The sequence below is a fragment of the Ovis aries genome, chromosome X (genome assembly GCF_016772045.2).
Source record: "Ovis aries strain OAR_USU_Benz2616 breed Rambouillet chromosome X, ARS-UI_Ramb_v3.0, whole genome shotgun sequence".
Classification (NCBI taxonomy): Eukaryota; Metazoa; Chordata; class Mammalia; order Artiodactyla; family Bovidae; genus Ovis; species Ovis aries.
Window position 1 is genome coordinate 99,967,463 of NC_056080.1, and position 11,721 is coordinate 99,979,183.

At 48.7% G+C, this 11,721-nt stretch overlaps 1 long non-coding RNA gene across 1 annotated transcript; it reads right to left on the reverse strand.

The window, feature by feature from the left end:
• Positions 1-5,822: 5,822 nt before the first annotated feature.
• LOC114111438 (uncharacterized) lies at positions 5,823-11,721 on the reverse strand. Its single transcript, XR_009598797.1, has 3 exons — positions 10,793-11,721; positions 10,362-10,443; positions 5,823-9,801 (listed from the first exon to the last, which is right to left on the reverse strand). It is a non-coding gene; the product is annotated as an uncharacterized LOC114111438 (long non-coding RNA).

Here is an 11,721-nt window from a genome sequence, read left to right on the forward strand (position 1 = left end):
AGGTAACTTGGAAGCTCGTAACATGACTGGCTGGGGCAAACTTCCCCTTTCCCTTATCCACAAAACACCAAGGCAGCCAAGGGCCGTCAGCTGTCCTAACACCGCACGCGATCCCTCAGAGCCTTACTGTCTCGTTTCACGTGGAAAATAACAGAAATACCCTCAATGGTTAAGAGAGGTCACAAAAACGGCCAAGATCAACATTTGGACCAATCCCCGGCAGCGATATATCCACCCCAAACGCCCTACAACAGAAAGCAGAATCAGCTCCATGGCGGCCGCCAGTCAACCAGGCAGACTGTCCGGCGCCCCCACCCACCCAGCCAAGCGCACCCGCCCTTCCCTCACTTTGAGCCGCAAACACTACAAAGCATTAAGACCATAACTGGGATGGAAGCTTCGAGACCCACATTTAAACAAAGAAAATCTTCCTCAAGTTTCAGCATGCCGTTACAATAATGCCCCACACCAACCACCGCCCCCCCCGGAAGTGCCTGAGAGGCCTTCTCCGCCATCCACCCAGGAGCCCGCAGACACGTCTGTCAAAGTGTCCATCAGGACACGCCATCTACCCGACTCTCCAACTCACACCGCAGACAGCCAAATACGAGTAGGGTTAGTAAAACTTACACTTTTACGATCTCCGGAAAGGGAGCCGCCACGTTAAATCCTAACCGAGGAAAACGGTCTACGGAAGCACAATGCAGACAGGCACGAGCTTAGGCACGCGCTTAGGCACGAGCTTAGGCACGCGCTAGGGCTTCCTCCAGCTCTCACGCCCCCGCCTCCCAACATCGTCATTGGTGGGCCTGCGATGATTGACGGGGAGAACGGCCATTCCTCTCAGGCAGGTCTACTGGCGGGAAACTGGCCATTTCCCAAGGCCCAGCTGACGTCAGGAAATCTCTGGTCGTATTCCTGCGTCTTTCTATAGCCGTGTCCATCCCTCAAGGCCTAGCTCGACTTCTTAGGCCTTTGCACATACCTTGTGCTTTGTTTCTTGTCATCTTAGACTTTGGAAAGCATGCACATTCAATTTACCCGGGCCTAGATCAATTACCTCCCCCTCCAGGAAGCCTTCCAAGTTTTACTCCTTCCAGGCAAAATGTGAGTTCTTCATATTAGATACGGACATGGAGATGTATCAGAGCAGAGATGCAGAGGACTTGTCTCTGACCTCTGGGGTCAGATAGTACTGGGCTGTGCATGGTGTGAGGGACCCAAGGTTTGCACCTGGATATTTTGCAAGTGAGTTCAGGTTGCAGACATTTGGGAAGACCAGGGAACACTGACAACAGGCTAACTCTTAGAAGCTTGCTAGGATTGGCACGACCCTTTTCAGGAAGTTCATATCCTTTCCTGCTTTTCTATCTGTGAAAATCTTGTCCTTCCTACAAGGCCCAGGCATAGATCACTTCCCTAACTCTTTTCCTGAATTCATGTTCCCACCCCAACCACAAGAGTTATTCCTCCTATTGCTAGAGGAAGAAAGATATGAGGAGTTCATATCTCTGCTGCAAATGTCCCTAAGCTTCACAGTTATCCAAGGTGAGACTGGAAGCCCACTTCCTTCCAGGAGGCCCCTTGCTGCGAGGTTTCTGCACCTGCTCGCAACTTGTGAATTGTACAAACAAGAGGGCACAGTTCCCCTAGGCCTGGCTACCTCGAGTGTTTAACTCATCTACCCTCTACATGGTGTGTGGACCACATAGCCACGGGGTCCCTTAGCTGGACTGCATGGTCACAGTGCACACTGCTCCTAGGAAAGATGATCTAATGCTAGCACTGTCCCTCCCATGGGAAAGCTCACTTGAGGCTTCGTGGTGTGCCGTGTTATGCAGCAGTCCATGATGCTGCCCTGCCCACTGTGACGGCTAATTTTAGGTGCCAACTTGACTGGTCATGGAGCGTCCGAATTAAACATTATTTCTGGTTGTATCTGTGAGGGTGTTTCTGGATGAGATGAGTATTTGAATCGGTGACTTAGCAAAATAGAAGGGCTTCCCCCGATGTGGGTAGGCATCATCCAATCCGTTGAGGGCCCAAATGGAACCAAAGCAGAGAAAGGAAGAATTCTTCCTTTTTTCCCTATCTCGCTGCTTGAGATAGAACATTTCTCCTAGTTTTCTCCTTCTCTTCAACTAGGATTCACACCACCAGCCCCCCCTGGTTCACAGGCCTTCAGACTTGGACTGAATTATACCACTGGCTTTCCTGGCTTTATACCTTGTAGGCAGGAGATTGTGGAATTTCTCAGCCTCCAGAAATAGGGAACTAAACGCAAGATAAACCTCAAGATATATACATATATGTATATATGTATGTATCTATGTATATATATAGGCTTCCCTTTTAGCTCAGTTGGTAAAGAATCTGCCTGCAATGCAGGAGACCCAGGTCTGATTCCTGGGTCAGGAAGATCCCCTGGAGAAGGAAATGGCAACCCACTCCAGTATCCTTGCCTGGAGAATCCCATAGGCAGAGGAGCCTGGCGGGCTACAGTCTGTGGGGTCACAAGAGTCAGACACGAGTTAGTGACTAAACCAACAGCCAACATATAGATAAATAGACAGATAGATATAGATATAGATAGATAGATAGATAGATATAGATGTAAAATGTCTCTTATTGGTTCTGTTTCCTTGAATACCTCTGACTAATAAACCTGGAATATCGCAGCCTGCTGCAGCTGTTACACTTGGCTTCATAGTCCTCAACTAGAACTCAGAAGAAACAGCAAAATCAAATACATGAAAATTAGTTCCAAACTATGAGTGAGGAAACTAAGATACCAGAAACAAACAGCCAGACATTGGCCCAGAGGGGTTTCTTTTCCAGTAGGTTAGCTGCTCCTTTGCAAGCCCCGAGAAAGCCTACAGGTGAGCTCTTCTAGAACTGGGCTTGTTAGGTGAGACTCTGACAAAGATCCAGAGGGCAGGAGAGCTGTTGCAGGCCTTGTCCAGGAACCAGTAAAGGATGATTAATCCACGTGGGGAGGGAAGACAAGCAAGACTGGGGCCGTTGATGTGAATCCTGCCCCAGGATCTGCCGAGTCTTGCCCATGTGTTACTAGGCTTGTCCCTCTGACTGGCGTCAGCAGATGGATACACGCTGGACCCTTTCAATCCCTGGCACACAATGACCACTACCACACAGGTCCTATCTTTCCGATCACCAGTGTCTCCTCGATCTGTGGTCACCATTCATTCTTTTTATTTTATTTTTCTCTTGTCTCGCACAGTTTATGGGTTCTTAGTTTTCTGACCAGGGACCGATGCTGGGCCCACAGCAGCGAAAGCACTGAGTTTTAACCACTGGACCACCAGGAAAGTCCTGCCTTTCATTCTTGTCTCAGTTATACTTCATTCCACATTCATGGTCTGTCTGAAGAAAACCATATCTTCTTACCTACTGTGTACAGTCCATGGGCTTGAGGTATGCTCTTGGCATTCCTATCACAATTATTCCTCCTACCAGCTGAACATCCTTCATTGTTTTGTGCCTCAGTTTCCTAATCAGTAGAGTGAGGATCCTAATAAGAACTGTGCCTTCAGGCTGCCATGACCCTCAGTGAGTTCATGAAAAGCATTTAGACCAGTGACTAACACGCACTAAGCTTTCATGAAACGACAACTAGGACTGTTACCTTATCACCGTGCGTGTCTCTCGTCAAATACAACGTCCTTTCCGGAGACTTTCCCATGCTAGCTCTGCCGACACTGATCTACTTTCTCTGATTTTTCTTCGACTTACCTTCACGTAGCCTAATCCACATCTTACAACGTATTGGCCAGTTTGCCGGTTGTTTTGTTCCGCAATTATTACCTTCATCTATGCTAATGTCTTTGTTGACTTATTAACTTGCGCATGTCTTCATCTATATGTCTTGTTCTTAAAACTTTTACCACCAGTTTCCAATTCATCAGCTTAGTTGCTCATTTTCTCCTGGTATCATATAGCTCAATATAGAGCGCAACACATATGAAGATTCTATAGCACATAAGGGGACACTGAAATAGTACCTTTCATTAGGAGAGCCCCCGTGATATTCGATATTCCCCATGAGAAGGTCATAAACTCCCTTGTCCACTCATTGGTTTTACCAGAAGGCACAATGCGGGTGGTGCCCTGATAAGAGGAATTGGCAAAATGTGCTGAAGATTTGGTTGACCGTATCAGGCCCGTCTGTGAAGAAAAGATGCACCAGGCTGAAATGTGTGTTGCAAGAGAGTTGACGCGGAACATGGGCAAGAGAGGAGGCAGTTTAAAGGATTAAGGAGGAGCAAGTGCACAGGAGCAGGAATGTGAAAGAATATGGCCTTCTCAGGGAAGAACGCACATTCTGGCCTCATGGGAGAAGAGAGTTGATGATATAAACTGCAAAAGATAAAGAGAAAAAGTTAAGTGGCCCATAGCAAGGACACATGGGTTGGACGTGGTAAACTCCATTAAGATCCAACCTGCTTTTCTAATCTACCATTTTGGTGTCAGTGTGCAGAAGAGATCAAAACAGAGGGTCAGCAGAAAAGGCAGACTGAGCACCCTCGCGGCCTCACTCCAACATCACGTGAGTGCTGCGTGTGCACGAGGCCGCCCTGTCTGCTGCCACGTGGAACAGGGCTGTGGATATGTGTGCCGAAGACCAGGACGGCGACATAGCCGGACAGGCAGTGTATGCCGCCATCAACTGCATGTTGGACCAGGTCAACGCCTGTCTGGACCACCTGGAGGAGAGGAAGGACCACCTCCCTGGCCGCCTCCGGGAGTGCTTGAATCTAGCTGGCAGACACATCTTGAGACCCAGCAGCTGCTCAGGGAGGCCCCAAGTGATTGGCAGCCCCTAGTGGAGCCCTCCAAGGGCCCCGGGGCCAGGCCTCTACCCTGCCTGCCTGAGCCGGGCTCTAGCCTGAGCCCTCACCGCCTGGCTTAGCGAGGCCTGCAGATGACCTGGGGGATCGGCCAGCTTAGGCCATCTTTCTGCTACTTCCCTTTTGCATGCTTGGCATGCCCCCACCACCTGGCATCCCCCCCACCCCCGCCCCGCCCTGTGATCAGGTGTGGGCCTTGACCCACCCAACTTGCCTACCTGCCCAAATCCTGGATGCTCCCCTCTCTGCCTAGGTTCATGAGGCCGATTGAGAGTTATCTTAACATTCTCCGAATGTGTATTCGTGCACCATTATGCCAAGCGAATGGCTATTCCATAAAATGTTGTCTGCAAGCTGCTCTACAAAGGGGTTCTAAATTTACTATTAGAAATGTTATGCAATGTATGGAGAGTTTTTTCTTTTTTAAGCACAAACCAATTCTGCCATTCAGTTACCTTTTGGATTCTGCCCATTCATACTCTGGTAATGAGTGTTACATAGGAAAAATCCCTAATAATCAAGGGACTGCATTCTAATACAAAACGGACCAGGACCTTATTGTGTGCTTCCAGATTTTTGTTCCCAGGACTTCTCATGTTCTTCAGAACCATGCTGGGCCACTCCTCACATCCTCACCCAGAGCAGGAACGGGAGATATCCCCATCACCCCCTCAATATCCAGGCAAGTATCTGTCATCCTCATGAAGTGGCCAGAAGGATCACTTCACCTAGAAAGATGTCAGATTACCTACCATCCTTCTTACCTTAAGAAGGGGAGAACTTCAATTACGGCCCGGAGACCCCTCACCCTGCCACCCCACGCCCCTGTCATCAACGCCCCAGATTACTGAGCCCAGAGTCCCACTCGGTACCTGATGTGATGCACACGCAGAGCCACATCTTCATTGGTCACGCTTGGAGTCGTCACAAATAATCACATTCACAAGTCGGAGCTTTTCCATCATACACATTTTATTGAAAAACACAATTTTACAGATTCAAAATATTTTACACAATCTTCTGTTCCCTTCTGACAGAGTGGAACAGTGTATCTTCCACTTGCCAAGACTGGTGAGATCAGCATAGCAACTGAAACCATCTGCAAACAAGGCCTCTGGTTATATTCCCTACTGCAAATGACCACAGAGAACTCGCCATAAGGGCACAGGTATTGGTAAACTATAAGCGAGCTGGAGGGTGAACAACGGCTCCTACTTATTCCTTTTCCTTGCAGTACCTTTGGCACAAGTTCCACTGAACGAAGTTCCCTGTGGCCTCAGTTTGGCCAGGGTGTCACAATCACAATTTGCGGGGGACAGATACCTGGGGGGTGGGGGGGAACGTGGTATCTCATGTTAGGATATTGGAGGGCAAATACAAAGTGACATAAGAAACAAAGGTTTAACTATCCCCATTGACAAGTGAGAGCAGGCTTTCTCCCCTCCCTTTGCTTTAGAAGGTTTACTTTGGAAAACTTGTCAGTTCTTTCTCTGTCTCTTTGCAATATGTGGAAATCGTTTTAGAAAGCTCAATAAGCCTCTTGCCAATTTGACAACCCAGGAACGCTTCTTTAAGGACCTGGAAGCAAAAATCCTTGCGAAGGGGGAGAACTAGGTAAAGAGGGAACAACTTAAGCAGTTGAAACCAGAAACTGCTAGACCTTCTGGACAATCAGAGAAAGAAATGACTATCAAAGCAACGCACCAGAGTCAATAGAGCTGCAGGAGAAGATCATGAAAAGGTGAGGGCAGGCAGCATCTCAGGAGGATTACAGCATCCTCAGAAGCAAGAGGTGTTCCTTCTCAGAACTCCCTCGGGTTATGTTATTGTGCAACGGTATAAAACATTATAAACAACATTAAATGGTGCACAGAAAGAGCAGCGGTGGCAAAATGATCTCCTGGGAGAGAGGCCCACAATTCACTGGGAAGATGAAATGTGAAGACTTGATCCGAATATTAATGCCTCATCTTGAATAGAGGCCCACATCCACTCACTTCACACATATCCGTGTGCTTTACTATCTTCTATACCACAGTTATGGCCACCCAATGGTAGTGTGAGGGAACAGGGCCAGGAGACAGGAGAAAGAGCCCTGAACCCACAATGTCCACCACAATTTTCACACCAAAACCCTTGTCCTCGCCACTGTCAGTCTTTCCGTATACTCTCAGAGCCTCCTGCTCACAGCCCTGCTGGGCCCACATTTCCCTCATCAAGAGAAAGCAAAAGCCTGAAACGGGGACACCATGGGACCTTTTCCTCCCCAAATTGAGCTCCCCTTTCCCTCCCCCACTCCAGTAGCACACCACCACAAACAATGCAGAACTGTCTCTCCACTGTTTACCAACACCACCTTCTTCCTCGAGATGCAGGGAAGGTCCCCTTGAGGTAATGTCACCCCACCACCACCAGGAAGACCCAAATGGAAGAGGAGCCACCAGTAGCCAGCCTTTCTGCTAGAAAGGCTTTCCAGCAGATACACAGTGGGGAGAGACAGTACAGCCTCCGGGTGTAGCCCTCTCCAGCAAGAGGAATACAAGGGCTTCATCCTCCAGCTGGGGCACCTGACTCGGGAGGTTCCTGGACATCCAGGCTCATCGGCATATGCCCCGGAAGAAGCAAATGGCCCCCGATTCACGCACAGTTCATTGACAAGACCCATCGGACCTCTTTCTTCCAACCAACGTGCAGAGCGTGCTCAGTGGGAGAGTGCAGAAAGCGAACGTGGAAAGTTCCAACCACATTCCTACAGACTTGGGACTCCTCGGGAATCCCAATGTGCCCTCGCTCTGCACAATGGCACAGAATTCTGACATCGGGCTACGGCCAACTTCTGCCCCAGACTCAACATTTCCCATGCCCCACATGCTGCCATTGCCAACATGCGCCTTCCTTAGGACTTTAGCAAGGCACCTGAGCTGTGTGGGTGTTGAAGGAAGAAGTGTCTGGCTGCCATATCAGGAGAACACAGCAGCAACAGCAGCTCACTTTCACGTGCCTCTTCATGGCCACAGGTAGTCCCAACAGAAGAGTTGAGCGGTCTACGCAAACAAGTGCAGTCAACATCAGTGGGCGCCTCCCAGGAGACGCCCCCAGATTACTGCCCTAGGCCACAGTATAGGAGGGGGAAAGGTCACCTTTCCCGAGCCGCTTTCGACAGCCTAAGGCAGTGCACAGACGGAAGCAGGAACACAAGAACATCTCTAACAGCGAAGTCCAAAATTCTGAGGAAGGCTGTAGCATAGGGTAAAGCCTTCATCATCAAAGTCTCCCCTTGGCCAGGAAGTAATCCACTCTCATGTCACACTCAGCGATGTGCACTATTACCTTCAGTCCCCGTGCTGCAGTGATCCCAGGCAGTACCAGGGCTTGAGAAATAGGCAGCAGACATCTTGGACCACAGAAAGCCCGATGCACCTTTCACACTGAGGGCCTATGTCCTCCTGTCCAGCTTTCTCCTTGTGCTCTGAGAGCAGCTCCATAGAGGGTCACTCTTCCCAGCCCCTTCCCCACCTCTAGGCTTTAGGCACCCCAACCAAGGTCCTTATGTAGTCAGTCACTCCACCTTTCCTGATCAGGGAAGTGCGTTCCCCTCTGAGCCTCTAATCTCTACAGTACTTCTCCTGAAAAGAACCGACAATCAAGAGTGGCCTAACCACCGCTCACGAAACTCACTTAGTTCAAGATTAAATTGGTACAGCTACTATGGAAAACAGTATGAACGTCCCTCAAAAAATTAAAAACAGAACTACCATCTAGTCCAGCAATCCCACTTGTGGTATGTATCCAAAGGAATACCTCCCACCAAGAATTTATAGAACATTAACATTCCCACGAGTGAGTAGACATTCACTGAGGTGCTGTCTCATGAGCCTAAGTGACATGGCTGGCCTAGGAATGAATTCCTGGGAAGGAACCAGCAAGCCAGATTCCACCTCAAATTCAGAAGAGGATTACCTTCTCTTTCCATGAGAGCCCTGATCTGTGAGACTGTCACCAGTTGGAGAGTCACCTTTTGGAATCCTCAACCTTGTGACTTATTTTTAAGTGCCAATACACAGCAGATTTACCTATTAAACCATCCATTTAGGTGTTCTTGACCCTGCCTCCAACGAAGTCAGCCAGGTTCACTTTGATGGGCAGTGGGAACAAGTGTGTATGGAAGGGGAAGAAGGCCTCACGGTTATCCTCAAGTTTCACAACTGTTTTGACTAGGAAATAAGCCAGTTTTGATCATCGTCATGTCACTTGGTGAAGGCACATGCGCCTAGGACAGGTTTCTCTAAGTATCTCAGGCTTCAGGTTTTCACTGAGTAGGAAACTATCACCACCCCCCTCTTTCACAGCTTTAAGGTAATTTCACCAATTACAGGGATAACCAAAGAGCCCTTAAACATGCCCTCTAAAGACTACACACTTTAGTTTCCAATCACAAAGAAATGTGGATTTCCTTTTAACCTTCGGTGAATGAAATTCAGGTTCTGTGATGCCTCCTTCCGGATAAAACCCGTGCTAATAAAGCAACAGAGGAGCCCGAGGTTTCTATGAAACTGGAGGTTAGAAGTGTCTCTGAATGCACCGTAGAAGAGTTCATATTTCTATTTGGCGCGTTTCCCCCACCCCAACTGTGAAAACTCTTCCGCACATTTTCAACAACTTAACCCCTGCCCAGGAAAGAAGTAACGTTATACAGACAATGAAAGAGAGGAGGCCTTTCCCACACTGCCAGTTAACAAGCACCTTCTTGGTGCCTGAACTTGGTGCTGAGCCACATCAGCTTCAGCATAAGGCGTCAGAGATGGCCAGAACAGAAAGTGGCTCAGGGCAAGGCAAGGTGTGAGCTGCTGGGCTACCTCTTGGCATCATAGCAGGATTAATGAGGCTGGTTTCCAAAGAGCAGCCCAGTAATATCTGAGGAAATCTGCTGGCCCTGTGAAAGGAAACAAACGTTTGGTTGAAATGGGGGTCTGGACAGGTAGGGAGACGAGCTAAATGAAGCCACAATGTTCCCTTCCCACTTTCTGGAAACGGTGTACTAATTCCCTCCGTACCTCCTGCGTGCTGAGCACTTTACAAAAACCACACAAGAGATATCCCCGAGAGCAAGGTGTCATTCCCATTTTGCAAATGTGGAAACTGAGGCTCAAAGATGACAGTAAGAAAGGGTCAGACTCAGACACTAAAATTTATTTTGAATGAAACACGATGTATTGTCTCAGCAACATCTGCAAAGCAAAAAAAAAAAAGAAAAAAAGAAAAGCCCGACAAACTGTGGAAGGGTAAATATTTAGTCAAGTATTGACCTGCATATTACTTGAATTGTTAGCCTACACCTCCAGAACCCCTGCAAAGTAAAGGCCCACCCGCTTACAGAGGGGATAGACTGGCAGACTATCATTCTCTGCCGCTCACTTGGTGTACAGGCCTCATCTTTCTCCCCTTTCCTAAACAGAGCTGGCTTTATATTACATTCAAATCCATGTTCCCTACCTGAAAGAAAACAGCACTCCCACAGCCTCTGGATTCCTGAAGTTTGTTTTTCACAATCCCATCCAGTCCAGCCTGCTTCTGCCTGGTATTACAAGTGTTTTCCAAAAGGATAAAAAGACAGATCAGAGCTCTGATGTGAGGATGGCAAGATCAGGCTTTCTGGAAATGTGACATTCTAATAAATTCAGTCTGTCTGTAAGAAGGGCACTCACGGTGAACTGGAAAAAGATGCCACTGACTAGTTAAAGGCATCGATTATAAACCTAGTGTCTGAGCAGCGCTCAGGAGTGATCCTGACATTGTTGGAAGTTCCTGTCTTAGAGACTCAGGAAGACATTTCAACACCATGTTAAATAATGGTACAGCTGATGGGATGGATGCTACCCTCCTCCCAGCATCTGTGGCCCCACACAGCATAAGGTAGCACTTACTCATCTGGCAGGTCTGGACAGCTAATTCCGGGTCCACTCTCTTCTCATTACAGGCCCATAGGCTGGCCAGTACTAGATTTGTCCATCACAGGTCCTGAAGGAAACAGTGATTATACAGATCTACAAGGAGACTTGCTTACAGATGGACAGCCGAACACAGTTGCAGGAAAATTAGGTAACTTGGAAGCTCGTAACATGACTGGCTGGGGCAAACTTCCCTTTCCCTTATCCACAAAACACCAAGGCAGCCAAGGGCCGTCAGCTGTCCTAACACCGCACGCGATCCCTCAGAGCCTTACTGTCTCGTTTCACGTGGAAAATAACAGAAATACCCTCAATGGTTAAGAGAGGTCACAAAACGGCCAAGATCAACATTTGGACCAATCCCCGGCAGCGATATATCCACCCCAAACGCCCTACAACAGAAAGCAGAATCAGCTCCATGGCGGCCGCCAGTCAACCAGGCAGACTGTCCGGCGCCCCCACCCACCCAGCCGAGCGCACCCGCCCTTCCCTCACTTTGAGCCGCAAACACTACAAAGCATTAAGACCATAACTGGGATGGAAGCTTCGAGACCCACATTTAAACAAAGAAAATCTTCCTCAAGTTTCAGCATGCCGTTACAATAATGCCCCACACCAACCCCCCCCCGGAAGTGCCTGAGAGGTCTTCTCCGCCATCCACCCAGGAGCCCGCAGACACGTCTGTCAAAGTGTCCATCAGGACACGCCATCTACCCGACTCTCCAACTCACACCGCAGACAGCCAAATACGAGTAAGGTTAGTAAAACTTACACCTTTACGATCTCCGGAAAGGGAGCCGCCACGTTAAATCCTAACCGAGGAAAACGGTCTACGGAAGCACAATGCAGACAGGCACGAGCTTAGGCACGAGCTTAGGCACGCGCTAGGGCTTCCTCCAGCTCTC